Source organism: Tenrec ecaudatus, chromosome 15 (assembly GCF_050624435.1).
Source record: "Tenrec ecaudatus isolate mTenEca1 chromosome 15, mTenEca1.hap1, whole genome shotgun sequence".
NCBI lineage: Eukaryota > Metazoa > Chordata > Mammalia > Afrosoricida > Tenrecidae > Tenrec > Tenrec ecaudatus.
The window spans coordinates 106,065,823-106,088,180 of NC_134544.1; the positions used below are offsets into that span (position 1 = coordinate 106,065,823).

The 22,358-nt window shown below is 43.7% G+C and overlaps 1 long non-coding RNA gene across 1 annotated transcript; it reads right to left on the reverse strand.

The window, feature by feature from the left end:
- Positions 1–17,632: 17,632 nt before the first annotated feature.
- Positions 17,633–21,071, reverse strand: LOC142427384 (uncharacterized). Its single transcript, XR_012780035.1, has 3 exons — positions 20,954–21,071; positions 18,016–18,129; positions 17,633–17,860 (listed from the first exon to the last, which is right to left on the reverse strand). It is a non-coding gene; the product is annotated as an uncharacterized LOC142427384 (long non-coding RNA).
- Positions 21,072–22,358: the final 1,287 nt, after the last annotated feature.

Here is a 22,358-nt window from a genome sequence, read left to right on the forward strand (position 1 = left end):
TGGAAACCGCCGGATCAAATTAATATAATAGTCATTGAAGGTGAATCCAGAAGTTGCACAGGAGAGTCTCAGAGAACCCCCCCCCCTTCCCGGCTTTTTCATGCCGTCTCCAGATTCCACCCGCGGCACCTCACACTTGATACCTGTAAACACAGAGACACTGTGATAAGACCACTTCCCTCTCCCCACCCCACAATTCTACATACAACCACACAGCATTGTCGTCAATTATTACCATGTAGAATGGCCTAAATGTAAACCCAACCCCATCCAAAATTCATGATGTGTCCTCTGAGTTAGCTGAAAATGGAAAGAGCAGAGGCCCTTTGTAGTGGGGCTTCCTGCCCAGAGCTCCCAGGAAAGAAGCTCTACAGGTTTCACTGGCACACTGAGAGAGCTGCATTTGCATGTGGCCCTCCACTCAGAAGCAGAGGAGTGGACTACCTGTGTTGGAGTTCTCCTTGTGACCCAAGAAACCGAAGCACCCTCACAGGAGAATGGAGGCTTTTATAAAGGCTGCTTATACACATGGTACAGAAGCACTGCTGCTGCTCCTCTATTTAAAAGCTAGCAATACTTAATGACATTTTAAATTGATAAACACTATCATACATAAAAGAGAACCTCTGTGGCATGAGAGTTCAGAATGTATCCTTCCTCCTCAGGGTGGATGGACAGATGGTTACTCCTCATGTGAACACGATGACAGATAGCTCTGGTATGTTTCTTGTTGGTGAACATTATTATCCTTATCACTGTCTTCCAAGATATTTCCTCCTTGCTTTGACATTGATGGTTTTTTTTACATAAAATTGTTCATAAAGCATGCCCATTTTATCTTTTAGAACCCAGCCACTACAAACTGATGCCTCCTCTCTTAATTCTGCCATGCGGGAGTCACATGTCCTGTGCCCTGTGCACCCACCTTTCTGGTACAGCCCTGCCCTATTCCTGTATAGTAGTTTGTGTCTGGGCCCACTGACTTCCACTGTCCCATACAGTAAAAGTGTCTTGTCTTCAGTGGTCACAGAAAGGAACTATAGATAGAAGGAGTTTGTGGGCTCACTTCTGGAGATTGAAGGTCAGTTCTTCAGAACTCCAGTGCAGTTTTTTTCCCGACAACCCAAGCCTATTGTTAACAGTCACTCTGACTCCTTCCAAAGGTATCGGCTGGTCCAGCTCCTGTAATACTAAGTGATTATGGTGTGTGTGGAGAAGTCGGCACAGGTTAGGGAGAGGATCTGGGAGGTTTCACCACTCCTCAGAGGGCTTCCTGCAGCTGGAATGGAGCAGAACAACTAGGGACAGGGAAATAGTAAACAGGCAGTGAGGACAAATAGTAGACACCCATTCATAACAGGCTATTTTGAGAAACCCACAGGGAGGCTCTAACACCAATAGACGAATGCACACAGAAAAACACGAGCTGTTGTGTAGCGTACAGATTCTAACTGTTAGATGGCTTGTCACCGTGATTGCAGCAATGAGATCGAGTATAGCAAGGACTGTGAGGATGACACAGGACAGGACAGGATTTCATTCTATCGTACATGGAGACACTAAGATTGCAACCAAATCAATGAAAGTGACAATAACAATAGTATTTGCATTGAGGAAGCATGATTTCCTATTCAATAAAACTGTAGTGCAAGGTTATTGGTAGATAGGTTGAGAAAAGTCAAGATTCAGTTATAGAGTCCTGGGGGAGCGATTGAATTGGATCACTGCTCTAGGTCAACCCTTGCTATCTGACAGGCTAATCATGAGTTTCAAAAAGCAATCAGTAATTATCCTATCCACTGCACCTGAGGCTAGGTGGGTTCCTTTGCTTCAAGTATCCTAAGAACTCCCTATAAACCTATCACGTCTTTGTGGAAGGTAGGTCTTTGGTTCACCATGAATAACACTCACTAGGGATATATGAAGAACGATCAAGTGTACTTGAATTTCAATATAATGCTGAGTTAGTTATGTTTTCTATTTCTGAGGGAGTGCGGGTAATCAAGTACACCTAAGTCCTTAAAGTGAGATCCTTGCACTTCAATACTCTGAAGAGATCTTGTACAGAAGATTTGTCTAATGTAATATATCTTTTGGTCTTTCAACTGCTGATTCCATGAGCATTGATTGTGGGTCCAAGCAAGAAGAAAATTTCTGACGAACATTTCTCAGGGTGGTGTGGACAGGTCAAGAGATTTTGTGGTAGTGGAATCTGGGGAGGTGTCAGGATTTGCTTTGGCCTTGGCAGGGTTTCGACAGCATTCCTGACTCACTACAGGGTCTTCTGCAGATGAAGAGGAGGCAGAGTTGACCTCTGAGTCCAGTCCCTGGTGTGATCAAGAGAATTAGGACCAGGGAGACAGTTCTTAGCCCAAAGGGGTGTTCTGAGCAGGTGAGGTCGTGTGGTGCCACATCAAAGAGCAGGTGGCTTTCCTGTTGCATCACTGATATTGATGTAGTTCCCTGGACCCTGCCCCACGATGTAATAACTCAATTCTGAAATGCAGATGGAGGAGGCAGTAGAGGAAAGTCCAGTACCTTCTGGAGTCTGAAGTGCCACCCAACTCACCCGACAAAGAGACAGACCAGGCAGAAGATGGGTCTGTAGAACTGGAACCTCAAGTTCCAAAAAATGTTGTTGCAGATTCTACAGTTCTCTCTGCAATGCCTTGCTCATCGATGGAACTGAGAAGGGATTCTTCTGAGTCTCAGAGTCTGGGGTTTGGGTTATACACAGGTCAGAGGCATGAATGGATGTCATCTGGTCAAGCCTGACTAACAAAAGGAGGAAATTTCATGAATCCTGACACAGCATTAATAGAAAAGTGGGTTCGAGATGCATGGGAAGACATTCCAGAAGACATGGTGCAACGTGCCTTCCAGAAATGTAGTATTAGTAATGCTATGGAAGGCAGTGAAGACTGCACATTGTATGAAAATGACAGCAGTGATGGCAATGATGGCAATCTCAGTGAGTACAGCGTCTATGATGACCTCACACCAGCTGAAGCTCTGCATTGGGATATGGATGATGATGAGGAATCCAGTTTTGAAGGATTTTAACTCTTTACATTTTAGCTTGGTTGCTGATTGAGCTCAGAGAATAGTACTCTTAAGGTATATCATTGTTCATACCTTATTAATTTTGCTGAACCTATTTTCCACTTACTGTGTTGGTTTACTAATGTTAAGTGACTTGTTGCCCTTTTATTTATGTTTTTTACATAAAATAAATATTTAAATACATTACTCCACTGATGTCTCCATTTTTAGTAATTTTATTTTCATTTGTTTTGATTATTGAAACTCGCCGATGGCTTCTGCATTTTCCACCCTAGGTTTATATTCGAGTCAATCAGTTTTTCTGGTTTTCCAGGTAATAATTAGGTGCCTTGGCTTAAACTCAGGTCGGCTTATATTCGAGTATATACGGTAATTTTATGGTGGGGTGGCCATCACAACATGAGGAACTGTATTAAAGTGTCACAGAATTAGGATGTTTGAAAACCACTGATTTAGAGGGAAGGGTGAAAAATTAAAAAAGAAAAAATGGCCCTGGGGATGTTGAGAGCTGGTTGAGGACACATGGCTGACAGGAAATACTCCCTGTCATCCATCTGTGCCTGCCCAGGGCTGGGAGTGTGTGCTCTGCGGGTCCTGCGCATCCTCTGCTGCCCATTGTCTTCCCTGCAGGGGAGGTTTGTGTCTGGGCTCACACTGACTTCCCCTCACTGTGATCCTTGCACAGTAATACATGGCCATGTCCTCAGCAGTCATGGAGCTAAGCAGCAGGGAGCACTGATTCTTCTATGTGTCTCTGGTGATGGCGAATCGGCTTTGAAGGATGGGTTATAATCTGTACCACCATCAGGCCATATGTGTCCTGTCCACTGCAACGCCTTCCTCGAGCTCTGGTGGATTCAGCTCCAGAAATAACTACTGCTTGTGATGGAGAAACCAGAGAGACAGTGCAGGTGAGAGACAGCTTCTGGGAAGGTTTCACCAATCCTGGACCCGACTCCTGAAACTACACCTGGAATAGGACAAGTGTAAATAAAGACACTGATCTCTGTGTCAGTCACTTGTAGTCACAACCATTCCCATAGACCCAGGTCAGATATTTGAATCTCCACATTGGGGAACTGTCACCAGGCACAGGAGCATACCAAGCAATAGCATCTTGGCAGTTCTAGCTCTGGCAATATGGAGTCCTCAGAGACAGTGAAGCTTAGGGAGAGGATCTATGAAGGGTTCATCAATCCTGGACCCAAACCATGGGCAACTGGGAACAGGAAAAATAATCACTGATGACAAGTAATGGAACCCTAATTATGTCAAACTATTTTTGGAATCTTGACAAGACTAGTGAGAAGTTCCCACTAGCCAGAAGACTCTCCACAGGAATTTCATGACTTGCGGACAAGGTCTGTGGATCCTATAGAACCCTGGCCATGATGTAACATTTTCACTAATTTGAAATTTCACCTGGAAATGGGTGAGGTGCTCTGCATACTAGAAGCCTGCGGAATAAAATAGAGATCTTCATAGTTTTCTCAGAAGCTGAAAATAAATTATGACCCCGTCATCTTCTTTGGGATAAAACCAAAGTGAAACTCACTGCCATTGAGCTGCTTCTGACTCATAGTGACTCTGGAAAACAGAGTATAATTTTATGTTGAAAAACACTCAGCAAAAAGAAATGTGTGACATGTTACCAACACGACTCTTGCAGAGAAACAAAGACAGGAGCTGCATGACAGTAAATGGGGACCGATCTCCTTGGAGCAAACAAGGACTGAGCCGGGAGATTCCCCAAGGGAAGCTCCTGAACAAAATAGTGGACCATGTTAACACTTGTAGACAACTAGTCCAATAAATTGGTATACCAAAGTATAGGATGAAGAATGTTTAACACATTTCATAGGGATGGTCATGATTACAAATTAGTGTGGGGTTGCAATTCTTAGCAAGATAAGGCTCATTATACTTCTTGGCTCCAAATGTTGTCTTATTTGGTCTGGTGACTTATCTATGGTGACTTTTGGTTCTTTGAACAAAGTAATGCTGTTCTACGTGATCTGTGACTGGAAGGTTGGGGATGTCTTTTGTGGACATGATAGCCTGTCCAGGTTAGTCAAAACTGATAGTCATGTGGTGTAATGGGATATTTTTCTGAGGAAAGGGCTCAACAGAGGAAGGGTCTTCTCAGGAAGGAAAATGCAGGATAAGTATAGGCATTAAATGAGGTATTCCGACATCCTGTGGCAACATCCTATATCCAAGGGGAAGTTGGACAAGCTGTTGGATCTGCATTGAGACACAAAGTTAAGCAGGTTGGGGAATGGGCTCAAACAGAATGCACAATGTTCACGGTTGTTCTTTTTTTAAAAAAATATTTTATTAGGGGCTCATACAACTCTTATCACAATCCATACATATACATACATCAATTGTATAAAACACATCCGTACATTCTTTGCCTTAATCATTTTCAAAGCATCTGCTCTCCACTTAAGCTCTTTGCATCAGGTCCTCCTTTTTTTCCCCTCCCTCCCCGGTCCCCCCTCCTCATGAGCCCTTGATAATTTATAGATTGTTATTTTGTCATATCTTGCCCTATCCGGAGTCCCCCTTCCCCACCTTTTCTGCCGTCCATCTCCCAGAGAGGAGGTCACATGTGGATCCTTGTAATCAGTTCACCCTTTCCAACCCACTCACCCTCTACTCTCCCAGTATCGCCCCTCACACCCCTGGTCCTGAAGGTATCATCCACCCTGGATTCCCTGTGGTTCCAGCTCCTATATGCACCAGTATACAACCTCTGCCCTATCCAGTCCTGCAAGGTAGAATTCGGATCATAGTAGTTGGGGGGAGGAATCATACAGGATCTGGGGGAAAGCTGTGCTCTTCATCGGTACTACATCGCACCCTGACAGACCCATCTCCTCTCCTAAACCCCTCTATGAGGGGATCTCCAGTGGCCAACAAATGGGCTTTGGGTCTCTACTCTGCACTTCCTCCTTCACTCACTATGATATATATATGTATATATGTAAAATCATATATATATACATATATAAATTTTTTTTCTGCATGATGCCTTATACCTGGTCCCTTTGGCACCTCGTGATCGCACAGGCTGGTGTGCTTCTTCTATGTAGGCTTTATGACTTCTGAGCTAGATGGCCGCTTGTTCACCTTCAAGCCTTTAAGACCCCAGACACTATCTCTTTCGACAGCCGGCCACCATCAGCTTTCTTCGCCACATTTGCTATGCACCCATGTCTTCGACTATCATATCGTGGAGGTGTGCAGCCAATGATAGGATTTTTTTGTTCTTTGATTCCTGATAACTGATCCCTTCGGGACCAAGTGGTCACACAGGCTGGGGTGTTCTTCCATGTGGGCTTTGTTGCTTCTGAGCTAGATGGCCGCTTTTTTATCTTGAAGCCTTTAAGACCCCAGAGACACTCTCTCTTTTGATAGCCAGGCACCATCAGCTTTCTTCACCACATTTACTTGTTCACCCGTTTTGGCTTCAGCAGTTGTGTCAGGAGGGTGAGCATCGTAGAGTGCCAATTTAATAAAAGAAAGTATTCATGCATTGAGGGAGTGCTTGAGTAGAGGCCCACGGTCCTTCCGCCACTTTAATACTAAACCTATAAATATAGACACATAGATCTACTTCCCCATCCTCATACATATATTTGCATGTACATGTCTTTGTCTAGACCTCCATAAATGCTCCTTGACTCCTAGCTCTTTCCTCCATTCTCCCTTGACTTTCCTCCTGTCCTACCATGCTCCGCCCCACCTGGGGTACAGCTATACCTCTTCTCTACACAACCCTACCCTTGATCATTCCCCACCAGGCCTGCCACTCCCCCCTCACTATCATTTTGGGTCCCATGTTGTTCCCTTGTCCCTGTGTTTGTTAACACCACTTGGTTGTTCTTATTCTGTTGTCAGACTCTATCTATTTATTATACTTACAACAAATAGAATCTTGCTACAAAATATTAGTTATTGAAGGCATAAAGATAACGTTTCCCAGAGACAGTGAGTCTATTGTTAAGAATTGTTTGTTTTTTCTCGCTCTCTATTTTTAAGGAATTTGGAAGTGATTGGTAGACATCATTTCTCAAGAAATGTACATAGTATTTTCTTTTTCTGCTCTTCCTTCCAAAGACCAAACTGAAATTTGAGTTAATAATCAAAGGGTTTATTGATGAACCAAGCAGTTCTGGAATGGACAATAATAATTGTAAGGATGCAGAGTACTGCAGTGAAGGACATTTTCAGATATGAATTCAAAAAGATCCTGGAACATACAAGAAAATTCCACTTATTTGATCTTTATTACTTTTGTCTCAAATAGACAAGGCGATATCGAAGTCACTTTGTAAAGACTGAGTAATTTAAAAGTGTCTTATTTGTTTGTTTTTAGATATTGGGGGTGAGAATGAATGCTCTCCCTCACAGCTGTTGTGAGAGTCACTGGGAAGAAGGAAGAAGGATGCCTGAAGATTTCCTGAGCTTTGCTGATTTTAAAAGTCAGTTCAAAATAAACAGTAATCATATACAACTAAAAAAATTTGGAATCTGGCCTGCATCTTTTGTAGACGCCCATCCTTGTTTGAAGAGAGCTCTTTTGTCCTCTTCACCGGGGAAAAATAAGGTGGGGGGAGGGGCGAGACTCACAAAATCATGGCTGGTGAGAGATTGAGTAAACACAGCCTCAGTTCTGACTTCAGGAGGAAGAGAAGGACCGTGATTAGGATAGGGACAGCAATGACATTTTAAAACCTTACAAGATCGGATAACAGCCCTCTGTTTTCCAGGTGTGATTCACAAAATATTAACCTAATACTCCAATACTTGTCAAAGGAAATCCAGGATACGTAAGCTCCTGAGAAAGTGCTAAAGTGAGTAAGTCTCTCCTCTCCTATCCAGAAGAGGCTTGCCAACACTCTTCAGAGTTCCTTTACATTACCTTTTTTGACATTGCAGGTAAGTGGTCAGAAATAAGCAATTGAGGCTGACAGTATGTGAGATTCAAACTGAATTTAGTGGTCTCAATATGCTCATTTGAATGAAGGTACTAGGAAAGGGTGCTGCTAGTACTATGGATTGCCAGAAGAACAAACCAATCTGCCTTGACAAAAGTACAGCCAGATGCTCTTTGGGTTCAAGGATGGCACAGACTTTGTCTCATGTATCTTGGACATGTTATCAGGAGAGAGAGTCCCTGGGAAAGGACAACATGGATGGAAATGTACAGCAACTCAAACAGTAAAATTCTCAAGAAGATGAATGGACACATTGGCTACAATAGGCTCAGACTGAGCCACAATGTTCAGGATGATGCAGGACTTGGCAGTGTTTCAATCTGTGAGCATAAGGTCAGGGATTCAGACCTGACAGGAGAGCACTGTGTTGGTCTGGGTAGATTAGAGAAACAAATCCACAGAAATTCATATGTATATAAGAGAGAGTTTTATGTAAGAGTTATGTGTACATTAAGAAACCATCCCAACCCAGGCCAGTCCAAGCCCATAAATCTGACATTAGCCCATATATCCAACACAGATCTACAAAGTCCTCCTCAAACTCACAAAACACATGCAATAATGCCAAATGCAGGAGGAAAGTCAAATCAGTGAGTGTTTAAGCATCTCAGCGCTGGCAGGAGTCTCCACGCTGTTCTCTAGACCCAGGTCTGCATCTTGGCAGGTCCATGTGGCTTCTCCTCAGGGATGTCTCCCAGGAAGTGAGCTTTGCTAGCTGAGGCAAAGAACTAGCTAAGGCAGCCGAACACTGGTCAGACCATCAGAGAACAAGAGACCAGAGAATAAGAAAGGCGAGGCTCACCAAGCCATTTATCTCTCTACCCTTAAATTAATCCCATGTATTTATCAGCCAGGTTAGCACAATAAACCTTATCTATCACAAGCAACTAACAACAATTTGTGTAAACCTCAGTCTTTCACATACGTAGGCCTCAAAATTCAATCCCTAAGTTAAACTCAATTTAATAGCAGTTTATTATAAGTTAATGCAAGAATACAAAGTACAGGTTTCTTAATTTGCCGTCTGCAGCGTGTACTCCTGATGCTGCAACACATCACAGGACCTCACTGGGGCTTCATGCACTTCCCTTTTCTCATTTCAAATTTGAAAATTTGTTAAAGAGTACACGATGTGTTGACGCAGCAGTGCTATTCCTCCTTTGAAATAAAAACTTAAGCCCGCTTCTATTTGAAGGACAGAAGTTGCTAACTTTTTTAGCTGGGATGTGGATAGACCATTACGAACAAGGAGAAAAACCTGAATACAAAATCTCCATTTCAAGTTGGCTTGCTAGAGCATCATCATCCTTAAGCACTGTCTATAAACACCCCGGCCGTGTTGCTCAGGGAGAGAGATTTTGATGGAAGATGTCATTCTGAATTCTACTATTAAATAAATATTTGTTCTCTGTTTTGTTACTGTTTTAGTTGGGGACAGGCTGTCCAAATCACCTTGACTGCATAACCTAATTTAAATAGATAAGGCAGATTGTGGAGCGCTTTTGTGTGTTTGTTTCAGACATACTCCCCCAGGCTCCCAACCAGTAAATCCTTAAAAGAGCAGGAAGCCTCATCTTTATCCAAAGAAATGACTGGTTGATGTGGACTTTCAACCCTGTAGTTAGAAACATATATGTAAACCACTAAACAAACAGAACGCAGGAAATAAACTACAGTTTAATTGTGGGCAATGCATGCTGTATATGTAAATTTAAACATGTCTCATATCCTTTGGCTTGGTTCATTAGGCAACGTGTGGAATTTACAGGGTTACACAGGAGTAACATGTTTGGGGCGTTGAGTGTGGAAATATCCCTCTTAATGATTTTCTCTGTGACTGACCTATTAGCCACTCACATCACACACTGTGAGCCTCGCTCTGCTTTTCCAGTGGCTGCCTCCATGCTGATGGTAAACAAGCCAGGAAACCACCTTCCTGGCTGTGTCCTAGCTTGCCTGCCCTCAGGAAGGCCAGTGAGGCTTGGGGAATAACATCCCAGGGGGACAGGTGTATTTAATGGGATCAGGTTTTTCCTTGGTCAAAAATATTTTTACCACAGAACTCTGATCACCAGGACTCTGAGAACAGTGCAGTAGTAGGTCTGCACCAGACAGACATAAGTAGAAGAAACAGAGAAAACATAAATAAATGGAGACATAGAATTATGGCAACTCTATGTCTTTAGCTGTGCGGGGGTACAATGAGACACATCCTTGTGTTCAAAACTTCATCATACATTTGGAATACTGGTTATTCACACCATGACAGGGAGGTTTGGGGGAAATAAGAAGCTAAATATATGAGTAGAATAAAGGAGTATGTGTGAATTATGTCAATAAAACAGTTAAAACACAAAAAGCTCAAGCTATTACCTCTCCTCCATGCATAGTCTTGTTGTAGTGCATCAGTCAGATTCCAACTCACGGTAGAGCCGTGTGGTAGGGCAAAGCTGCCCCACAGGGTTTCCCAGGCTATTGTCTCTGCAGGAATGAATGGCCAGGTCTTTCTTCCACAGCACTGCTTTCAGTTAGCGGCTGAGAACTACTTAATGTAGTGCCATCAGGGCGTCCTCCACACATACTCTGGCTTCCCATGACCTACTTCCCATGTTATAACTAGAACATTCATTCGAAAGAGAAAACCATTTTATGTCAAAGCCTTTCCTCTCCATCTCAGAATCAAAGCTCGTCACAATGATCTCTTATATTCCCTGAAAATTGCCATGCTCTCGCCTACCTCATAATCATCCTGAATAGCCTTGGTGGCAGAGTGGCTATGTGTTGTGCTGCTAACTACAGGTCAGCAGTTCAAAATCATCAGCTGCTCCTCAGGAGAAAGACGAGGCTTTCTAATCCAGTGAATAGAGACAGTCCCAGAAACCCACAGGGGAAGTTCTAGCCTGTCCTAAAGGGTTGCTTTGAGTCAGCCTTGAGTGCAGGGCAGAGAGTGTGTTTGAGTTGTGTTCTTATTTTTCTCCTAACTGGAGTCCTTGGATGGAGCAGTGCATGCCCGTGACTGATCAAGAGATTGACAGTTTAAATTCACAAGCAACAACACCCTGAAGAAAGTCCTGGCATCGTACTTCAAAAATATGACCACTGAAAACCCCAAGAGTATCTTTCCTCTGTCACACGTGGGTCTCTGAGATTTGGAATCCCCTGGACGGCAACTGGTTGTTTGACTTTGGGCTAACTAGCTGCTACTTAAGGAACCCCGATGGTGTAGTGTATTATGTATTGGGCTGATAAACACAAGGTCACCAGTTCAATGCCACCAGCTGCTCTGTGGGAGAACAATGAGACTATCTTTTGACAAAAAGAATTTCATAGGTTCCCAAACTTATTTGGTTAACTAGCCCTTTACAGAAAAATAATACTCACTCAGCACTTCTCTGGTAATAGAAAACTTCTGTAGTATCGCCCATAACCTGGGATAAAGTGTAGGTATCTGCTGTTGCAACCTCCCTGCATCATTCCAGTGATCCCAACCTCCACCTCAGGGGAGCGCTTTTACTCACTTTGGGGAACACTGACTTGCAGGCTCCAGAAACACCAGGGGTCACTTCTAAGTCTGTCTTAGAGGGTCCCAATAGTTAGAATTGACTTGTTGATGATGGTGTGGTTTTAACTCCCACGCCTGCAGGTATTAGTGGCAAGATTGGTTCATCTGGACTCACAATGAGGATGAAATCTCAGGCTTGGTACTTATTGACTGTGGAAGTCCGGGCAAGTTCACCTAAGCGTCCTTACTGTTATGATTAAAGGATTCTGTCCCTTTCAAGCTTTCCTAACACGTGGCCAGTTCCCACATATGCTTCATTCTTCTTGTGAAATCCTGTCTTGGGAAAAGCATACAGGTTTTGACTTATTTTATTGATAGTTAAGTTATAAAAAAGAATCCCTTGCTGGTGTCCACAATGTTTTACGACACATAAAAATTACTGGTGAAAAATTTCTAGTTGGTATGATAAAGTTTATTGTGCCAACCTGGCTGACACATGTGGGCTTAATTGAAGCATGGAGGGATAAATGGCTCCGTGAGCCTCACCAATCTAATTCTCGGGTTTCTTGCTTTCTGATGGTTGGACCACGATGCAGTTGCCTTAGCCAGTTCCCTTCTTCAACTGGCAAGGCTCATTCCTGAAAGACATCCCTGAGGAGAAGCCACATAGGCCTACCCTGTTGCAGCCCTGGGTGCTGGAGAAGCCATGTGGAGACCCCTGCCAGTGCTGAGATGCTTACTAGCTCACTGATTCTGCTTTCCTCCTCAGTCAGCAATATTGCGTGTGTTTTGTGAGATGGAGGACTTTATGGATTGGTGTCGGATGTATGGGCTAATATTGGACTTGTTGGCCTGGGCAGCACTGGGTTGGGATGTTTTCTTGATGTGCATTAACCTTTTAAATAAAACTCTCTTATACATGTTTCTGTGGACTTGTTTCTCCAATGTACCCAGACTGACACAATATGATTGTGGTTGTTTATTTTTAATGGAATAATGTACTGTATTCTGAAATCGCAGTTCTAAGTGTGTCATCGTGTCCTGATACACAGTCTTTAAAACATGGGAACACAGGCACAATGTTTCATTCTTGCCTCTGTGAGAGCTATCTCCAGGAATTGTAACAGAAGTCCTGTGTTTCCTGGACGTCTAACAAATAAGAAGGTGAATGATCTTGGTCTCGATTCAAATATAGAGAAATGATCCAACAAAGGTCATTTTGGCAAAGAAGGGGCTTATAAAATACTTTTTTGCATGTAGGTGGTTCGGGGGGAGTCTGGAAATGAGACCATTTAGCCACCACAGTGGGCTTCTCAGGGAGGTAATGCCATCTCCTGTTTGAATATTTGGGTGCATGTGATATGTTCTCTTTGCTTTTGGTGAATATTGGGGTTGGGAGAACTGACTCATTTTGGAGTGGTTCTCAAGCCTGGTTAACGAGCATAATCACTTATAACGGAGCTGTAAAAAAAACCCAGTGGACCATACCACAGTCCAAATCAATTAAACTTCTGACGTGCGAGCTAGGTGATTCCTGAAAGCAGTTCATATGAAAAAGAACTAGGCTGTCCACTTGTGGAGAATTAGTCACTGCCACCTCACGAATAGCAACAGAACTCTGTCATATATAGTGCCAGAAATAAGACCTCAGTTCAGAACACTCACTGCCAGTGAGTCGATGTCAACTCTTAGTGACCCTACAGGAAAGGACAGAAATGTCCCTGTGTTTCCCAGACTGTAACTCTTTAAGGGAGTAGAAAGCCGTCTTTCTCCCAAAAAACAGTGATGGTTTTGAAATGCTAATTAGTAGTTCATAGACCAATGAATAACTACTACACCACCAGGGCTCTTTCTCAGGATAGAAGGCACTCAAAATATGGTCAGGGAAGAGCTGCCAGCTCAAAGCAGAGTTGATCATAATGACGTGGATGGAATAAGTCCGTTGACACCTTCATTTGCTGATAGAGGATGTCTCAATATGAGAAGAAACAGCGACAATGATCTAATCACTGAAACTCAGAATTATGAAGTACTAATACAGAAAAACCAGAACTCATAAAATATTACATGGAACTCATGAAGATCAATGTGCTAGGTATTAGTGAGCTGAAACGGACTGATATCTGCCATTTTGAATCAGACAGTCAAACAGTTTGCTATGCTGGGAATGACACATTCAAGAGGAATCACATTCATCTTCCTAAAGAACATTTCAAGATCTACTTGAAGTACAATGCTATTGTACTTCTCTCTGCATAAAAGAAAATCCAGTCAATACGGTTATGTAAATCGATGCATCAACCACTACAGCTAATGAAGAAACTGATGAATTTTATCATCATCTTCAGTCTGAAATTGATCAAACACAATCTGAATTTATGGATAATTATTGGTGATTGGAATTCAAAAGTTGGAAACAAAGAGGAAGAAACAATAATTGGAAAATATGGTCTTGGTGATAAAAATAAATCTGGAGATCACGATAGAATTTTACAAGACTAACAACTTCTTCATAGCAAATACCTGGAGTGGGCATACACAGGAATCAAACTGACTACAACAGTGGGAAGACAAGATAGAGAAGCTAAATGTCAGCAGCTAAACTCAGTCCGGGAGTCAACTGTGTAACATGCCATCAACTGCTCATAGCTAAGTTAAGATTCAAGCTGAAGAAAATTAAAACAAGCCCCCGGGAGCCAAATACAACCTTGAGTTTATCTCACCTGAATATTAAGGTGTCAGGAGCAGATTTGACTCACTAAACACCAAGGACAGGACACCTGATGAGTCATGGGATATCACCGAGAACATGAAGAAAGCAAAAGATCACTGAAGAGACAGGAAAGAAAGGATCAAACTGGATGTCAGAAGAGACTCTGAAAAGTGCTTTCAATCATGGAGTATCTAAGGCACTTCATATGAAATGGAGCCAAAGAGCTGAACAGAAACTTTCAGAAAGGATCTGGAGAAGTATTACAATGAAATGTGCAGATACCTAGAGTGAGAAAACCAAAATGAAAGAACATATGCACTACATCTTCAATTAACTGAAGAAAACAAATCCAAGCTTGAAGGAGCTATATTGAAATATTCTATGGGGAAAATATTGAACGATCCAGGAAGCATCAAGTGAAGATGGAAAGAATACACATTACTCTCCCAAGAAGAACTAGTTGGCATTCCACCATTTCAAGAGGAAGGATATAAACAAGCACCAATAGTACTAATGGAAGATATTCAAGCTGCACTGACGGAATTCGCCAAAACCAGTTGCCAAGCATTGACTGAATTCAATTTCAAAAGTTTCAACAAATTGATGAAGCACTGGAAGCATCGGTGGAATGATGTTTTGGGGTTCTGGGATCCTGCTGGAATGATGCTCTGAGGGATCCATGACCCTGCCAGAATGATGCTGTTTGGGGTCCAGACCAAAACAGAACGATTCTCTGAGTCCGGGACCTGCCAGAAAAATTTTCTGGTGTATCTGAGACCTCTCCAGAAAGTTGCTCTCCCAGCAGAGAGATGCTCTGGGGGACTGGACTCCTCCGGAACCATCATCCACTAATTGCATGCTTCTATGGGGGTGCCGAAAACCCACTTCCCTCAAGCATATTTCTTGCGGTATTTCCGCTCCACAACACTCCATCTGCACACTCTCAGCACAAACTGGGGCCGACAAAAATTAAGAACAATTATTGTTAGTAGGCATTATGTTTGGCCCTAGAGAATCTTTAGAATAAAAGACTTACTTGAAGCATAAACTCTACCAAGCAAGCCAAACTATTTAGACGGTAATAAATGTCAAGTTTATAAATAACGTACTATCGTGGAGCAGGAGTGAACTTTGCATAAGATGTGAGAAGGCTAAACATTTAAACTGAGATCTGAGCAAATAATGAGCCATGTACAAAGCTGACGTTTTCATGGCTTGGTAGACTGATTGTTATCCAGAGGCAATATTCTACAACTCATCTACAGATTCAACCTCATTCCTCTCAAGGTTTGCTTTTGCAGAAAATGACAAGCTGATTCTAAAATTTCTATGGACATGTGACAGTTTTAGTATAGCCAAAATAATCTGGAGAAACAATAAAATCTAGGTGGAGAATGCTCATTGCCTGATATGAAAACTTACTCAAAAGCTATAGTAATTATACTGTGTAGTAGTGACATAAAGATAACGTATTGATGGAATATAATTGAGAGTCTAAAAATTCAACCTCATACATACATAGCTAAATGATTCAAAAAGAGTGCAGAGAAGTTACTGTGATTTCAGCAAATGCTGTCGAAACAACTAGATACAGGAAAAAAGAATGGGTTTTGACTGCCACCTTGCACTTTATGCAAACACTAACTCAAAATAGATCTTAAGACCTAAATGTAAGAGCCAAATCCTAAAACCCTTAATAGAAAACATATATATAAATGTCTGTGACCCTGGATTAGGGAATGGTTTCTTAAGATATCTTGCATTTTAAGCAATTATGACATCTTAAACATAAGCAGCCCAAGTTCAACATAAGTTGAACTTCATCAAAATTAAAGTCCCTTATAATTGGAAAGACACAATCAAGAATTTGAAAAAGGCAACCTACATCAGTAACTATTCATGATACCTAATAATCTTGTATTCAGAATACATAAATGCTATAAGTCAACAACTAAAACTCCACAAATTAAAAATTAGTCAAGAAGTTAGTCAGTACTCTAAAGATATAAGTATGTTAAACATAAACTATATAACTCTATTATACATTTAGTCTGAAATTTCTGTAAATTGTTTGAAACTGAAAAATATTAAAACAAGTCTACAAGAGCTAAAATATATTTTATGGCTATCCAATCTGAATTTAGGTAACATTTAATGAAATGAACACTAATTACCTGGGGGAGGAGGGGCGATATTAAGAACATCATATGTGAAGGAAGCAAAAGGTCATTAAACACAGAAAAGCAAGAAAAAAATCAAAGTGGGTATCAGAAGAGACATTGAAATTGCTCATTACTTAAAGTAGCTAAGGCAAATGGAAGAAATGATAGAGTTAATAAAGTTGAACTGATAATTTCAAAGGGCAGCTCAGGAAGACAAAGTATTAAAAATTCATCATTTTTTCACCTTATATGCTACCAAGTCCTGACAGCCACCTCCACCCCCATCTGCCCCAAACCAAAATGGCTCTGATATCTCCCATCAGCCTCCACTACAATCCCTGTGCACAGCCACATTCTTGAACTATACCCACAACCTCCCCACTGCTCTCCCTGCATCCACACCTGCACTCTTTCTCCAAGTATCTGCACCAGGCTCCACACCGAAGCCCCAGTGATATACCTAATATTGCTATGACCATGTCACTGCTCCACTCAACTCCCTCCAAAAGTTCCCCGCCTTCATCAGGAAGCTGGATATCAGTTCTGGGAGGCTGGTTAGCACCAGAACCCAGCTGACCTGTGCCCAGCTCCTTCTTCTTGTCCTTTCAAATGCCTGTGTCCCTGAGGCATCTGAAAGGGAGGACAGGCCCCAACAATTTTCCTGGACTTTCATCCTCAGCTGTAAGTGTCCCGTGTCATTTCCACTTGGTCCAGCATCATTAGGATGTGTTTGCATGTCTCTCTGAAGCAAGGATCGCATCAGCAGCCACTGATTGCCTGCCAGACCTGCACTGAATCACTTAACCCACAAACATCTGGCCCACTTTAGGGACGAAACACTAGGGGCTCAATGAGGCTCAAAGACTTTCCCAAGGAAATCAGCTAATGAATAGAAAAACTAGAATTTGATTTCAATTCGGATGGTAGGGCCTATCAGCCTACACAGACATGCTGGAGGGCTTTTGTGTCTACACAGGAGCTGGATCTAGAAAGGACAGTGTGAACCTTCACGGAATGAACAAGAGCAGGTCTCTGCACAGGAACCACCCTCCACACTCAGGCAGGGACTGGAACAGAACTTCCCCCGAGTGACATGTCAAAGGTTACTGGTGGTTAACAGGGTCAGTTGCAGAAAGTGGGGGGTGGAGGGTAGAGGTGATGGGAAAATGACAAGGATCATGGAATGTTAGCTTTCAAACAGATTTTTATAATAGCTGTTAATAAGGCTTAAACCTGTAAATAACTGAACAGGCAAAAGTTGTGAGATAGATACAAGGGGGCTTCAAAAAGTTTGTGGGAAACTTCCATTCTTAGCAGATTTGTTAGAGTCATCACTGGGGCTTTTTCTTGCTTCTGGTTCCTTTGTTGGTCTGCTTTTGCACCTGCATGACCAGGTCCAGGGCCTTCTTGAAAGCTGGAATGACATGGTCCACTGGGGTGAGTGGTGTCCCCCAGGTCCCATACTCACTCAAGCAACAGCTGTCAACACCTGTAGTTGTTCAGGAGCCAGCAGAACTCCGACCCACTCCCCTGCCCCGACACCCCACACCCCCTTGCAACCAGCCTCACCTTGCAGGTAATTGAGAAGCAGGTCTACAGCGGGTTCTGCTTTATTCTCAATGTTCCCCGGGTTGTAGTCTGGCTGCTTGGACATCTCGGGAGAGCTTATCAGGTTGGACCTTGCTGCAACACAGAGGGAAAAGACCCAGCCAGTTCAGTAACTGCCAGTCAACGTAGCAAGTTATTCCTGGGGTCCTGACTCAGGTACGGAATGCAAATGCCTGCATAGATGCCCACATCCTGCCTCCTGATCCTCATCCAGGTCCCCAAGCTTTGCCTACATCACAAAGCTAAGAGTCGGCTTTATTTCTTGACCCTGTATGCTACCAAATCCTGCCAGCCACCCCCCTCTATCATCTGCCCCCAACGCAAAATAGCTCCGATATTTCCCGTCAGCCCCCACCACAATCCCTATGTCACAGCCACACCTCCTTTCTGAACTATCCCAACCTCTTACCTGCTCTCCCTGCAGCCACACCTGCACCCTTTCTCCAAATACCTGCACCAGGCTCCACACTGAAGGCCCAGTGATATACATCATGCTGCCATGGTCATGTCACTGCTCTGCTCAACTCCCGCCAAAGGTTCCCTGTGCTCATCAAGAAGGAGGATGAGTTCTGGGAGGCTAGTTAGCACCAGGACCTGGCTGGCCTGTGTCCAGCTCTTTTTTCATGTCCTTTCAAATGCCTGTGTCCCTGAGGCACTTGAAAGGGAGGACAGGCCCCAGCAATGTTCCTGGACTTTCATCCTCAGCTGTAAGTGTCCCGTGGCCTCCTTTCCACGTGGTCCAGCATCATTAGGATGTGTGTGCATGTCTCTGCAGCACGGATCATATCAGCAGCCACTGACGGCATGCCAGACCTGCACTGAGTCGCTTAACCCACAAATATCTGGCCCGCTTCAGAGACGAACCACTAGAGGCTCAAATACTTTCCCAAGGAAATCAGCTAATGAATAGAAGCACTAGAATTTGATCTCAATTCTGACGGTAGGGCCTATCAGCCTACACAGACATGCTGGTGGGCTTTTGCCTCTGCACAGGAGCTGGGATCTAGAAAGTACAGTGTGAACCTTCACGGAATGAACAAGAGCTGTTCTCTGCAAATGAATCACCCTCCAAACTCAGGCAAGGACTTGAACAGAACTTCCCCCTGGCCAGGGGACTGTAGGAAGTCCCATGTGGCTTGGGGATGAGCTTTCCTAGAAGAGCTAGATTGGGTGGAGAATTAAGACTACAGTAGAGATCAGGTGTCCCGGTGTCTGGTGGGTTACATGCTGTACTTCTAACCACAAAGCCATCAGCTGGAAACTACTGGCTGGAAAAAGAGGCTTCCTACTCCTGTGTAGAGTTACAGTCTGGGAAACCCCCACAGGCAGTTCTACCCTATCCATAGGGTCGCTGGGTCAGAATAGCTGCCAGTGAGTTTTCATGGGAGCGCTGCCTCTTGTCATGCCAGCATGTGTTCAAGGAGTGGTGTGGAGCACCAGGCCAGCCCCTCAGTCCCTCACTAGCAGAGCCACACCCCACCTGGATGGTCTCCTTGAGCAACTCTACAGCCTCCTTCAACTCCCGGATCTAGCTCATGGCTTCGGTAAAGCTGGAAATTTTCCTAAAAGCGCTTACTCAAAACCAAAACCAAACCAAAAGTACCCTACAAACCAAGCAACACACTCGGAATTTTCATTAGAGCAGGGATAAAATGACTCCAGGTGGGAATACACAGTTAAAATGGAGTCGGCATAAATCTAAACATCGGACAAGCTACTTCTTCAGAGGCAGCAGAAACAGAAATATCCCTTTGGGCAATAGGCAGGAGCAGCTCCCACACTCCCCCACACTAACAGATTTGCAGAAATAATGGATCCAGTTCAATTGCCTGGATGTCTTTTACTGGCTACTTTCTCTGCATGAAAAACAATTACTGGTGGCAATTTCCTCCTGTCCCTCTTAAAGAAACCTTTCCTCCAGCTGTCTGTCCTCCACTAAGAAGCTTTCCTCCAGCTTTTTTCTGTTAAACACAAACAGGGTTTTTTAAAAATAACCTGCAAAATTTTTTAAGAGTGTATGTGGGAACGGGGGGTCTTCCGTACTTGAAGGGTCTTGCCCTTCTTTGGAGACTTATATGCCTTCCCAAAGAAAGACTGGCCCTCTTTTTGGTTGAGTTCCTGCTCACCGAACCCCATCTTTGTACAGCTGGGCCGGTCTCTTTCTCCTTTTACTTGCCACCTGCCATACGGTTGACTGGTAGCCACCAACCTGGGTCACCTCCCTTGAGGTCCCAGTCCTGGACTTACCCCACAACCTGGGAATGCCAATCACACCTCAATGCGCGGTGGGTGCGCTGGATTATCACTTCAACACCCTCATGGCTGAGCGCGCTCCCCGCTGCCGCCCTACAAGCTGTCAAGAATGAGCTAGGGCGTTTCTGGACTACCGGGTGCACCCCTCCCCCTCCCCTTCCCCGCTCCCAGAGAAGGCACCGCCCAGGGGAGCAGACTGGGCAAACCTCCGGAGGAAGCCCTAACGTTTTGTGCTCCAGCTGCAGCCACTCGCTTCCTGAACAGCAGTCACTTCGTGGTGAGAGAAGCCACAGACCCGGGGCTCACCTGTGAGCGGAAGACGTTCTAGGAGTTTCAGGGAGGAGCCACCGCTGTGTGAAAGGAAACCATGGAGCGGGGGAGACACGCAAAGTTCCCGAAATGAATCCGGAACCCCGACGCCCAAAGCCCCAGTCTGGGATCCTACTTTCTCCAACAGGAATTCTCCCTAGGAACCCCAACCAATCCCAAAACTGGGGGATGGAAGCAGCCCCTGGGACACCCTCCCACATCTCACCACGCGAGGGGCGCTGACGGAGCGGGGGAGGGGGAAGCAGGGCGCTTGCACGCAGCCAGGCTGCTGTGTGCACCAGGGTCACCCCAAACTGGTCACCGCGCGTCCCCTCACCTGGGCGCGCAGACTACACAGTGCTCAGGTTGCAGGCGCTTCTCTGGCACCACACACCAGGCAGAGCAAGTAGGACCCACGGTATGACACTCACTTCCGGCTAGGACACCGCCACTTCCGGCCCGTCTCAGCGTGACCCGGAAAGGGAGGAGAGTAGTCATGGGTGTGATCCGGAAACACATAAGTGAAAAAACAGGCAGGCGTTAAGGCTTCATTAAGCTGCATAGACATTCAGGAAAATAAGAATCTTACTTGATATGGCAGAGATTAATATGACATCATTCCCACCAACATTATTTAAAAGTTTGTTCTTCATTACACTGACCATACAGGAAGGGATTGCGATGAATTGGAAATAATAAAATGTGGAGGTCTTAGTGGGGAAAAAACCCGCAAACACCCAGATTCTTATCCTGACAAACGTTTAGATTATTATCAGATGTATGATCAAAGTCACATACCTCATAGACAGAACTGACTGAGCTAAAGGCACCAACTTCCCTATGTGACACTGAATATCCACATGGTACAAGGTGTGCTCAGGGCCACGTAAAAGAATAAGCAATATACTTCTACCATCGCAACACAATTTTAATGTTACACAAAACAAACTGAATATTTTCTTTTTTTCTTTTTAAACATTTTATTAGGGACTCATACAACTCTTATCACAATCCATACATCAATTTTGTAAAGCACATCTGTACATTCTTTGCCCTCATCATTTTCAAAGCATTTGCTCTCCACTTAAGCCCTATGCATCAGGTCTTCTTTTTTTTCCCCCTCCCTCTCCACTCCCCCTTCCCTCATGAACCCTCAATAATTTATAAATTATTATTTTGTCATACCTTGCCCTGTCCGTCATCTCCCTTCACCCCTTTTCTGTTGTCCAAACTGAATATTTTTTTCATCTCTTAAGATACTGAAGTACACTCTAACTTCCATGTGGTGCTTATGCATGTCTGAGACTGAGAAAATAAACTACTACATCATCGGTCTAGTTTTGGACTATTGTTTATAAGGACAGTACCTGCTATGGTAAAGATGAAACAGTACGTTCTATAAAATGGAAAAACACAAAAGCCTAAGGAGCTTTTACTCTGCTCTCTATGGTTCTATGAGTCCAGAATTCATATGACAGGTCTGACTTTATTGTCCTTTTGAATATATGTTCTTATTCATATACGTAAAACCTTAGTGTGTTTGTGTATTTGAAAACTGGAGGTAAATACAATAGTAACATCACATTAAAACTGGTGCTTGGTAAAGTAGAGGGGCAGCAAACAAGAAGAAAACGTTTTAGATTGACAAAGGCAAACAACGGGCTCAAATATACGAACAATTATGAAGATGGTATAGTACAGGCCAGTGTTTCTTCCTGTGGTACACAGGGTCACTATGATTT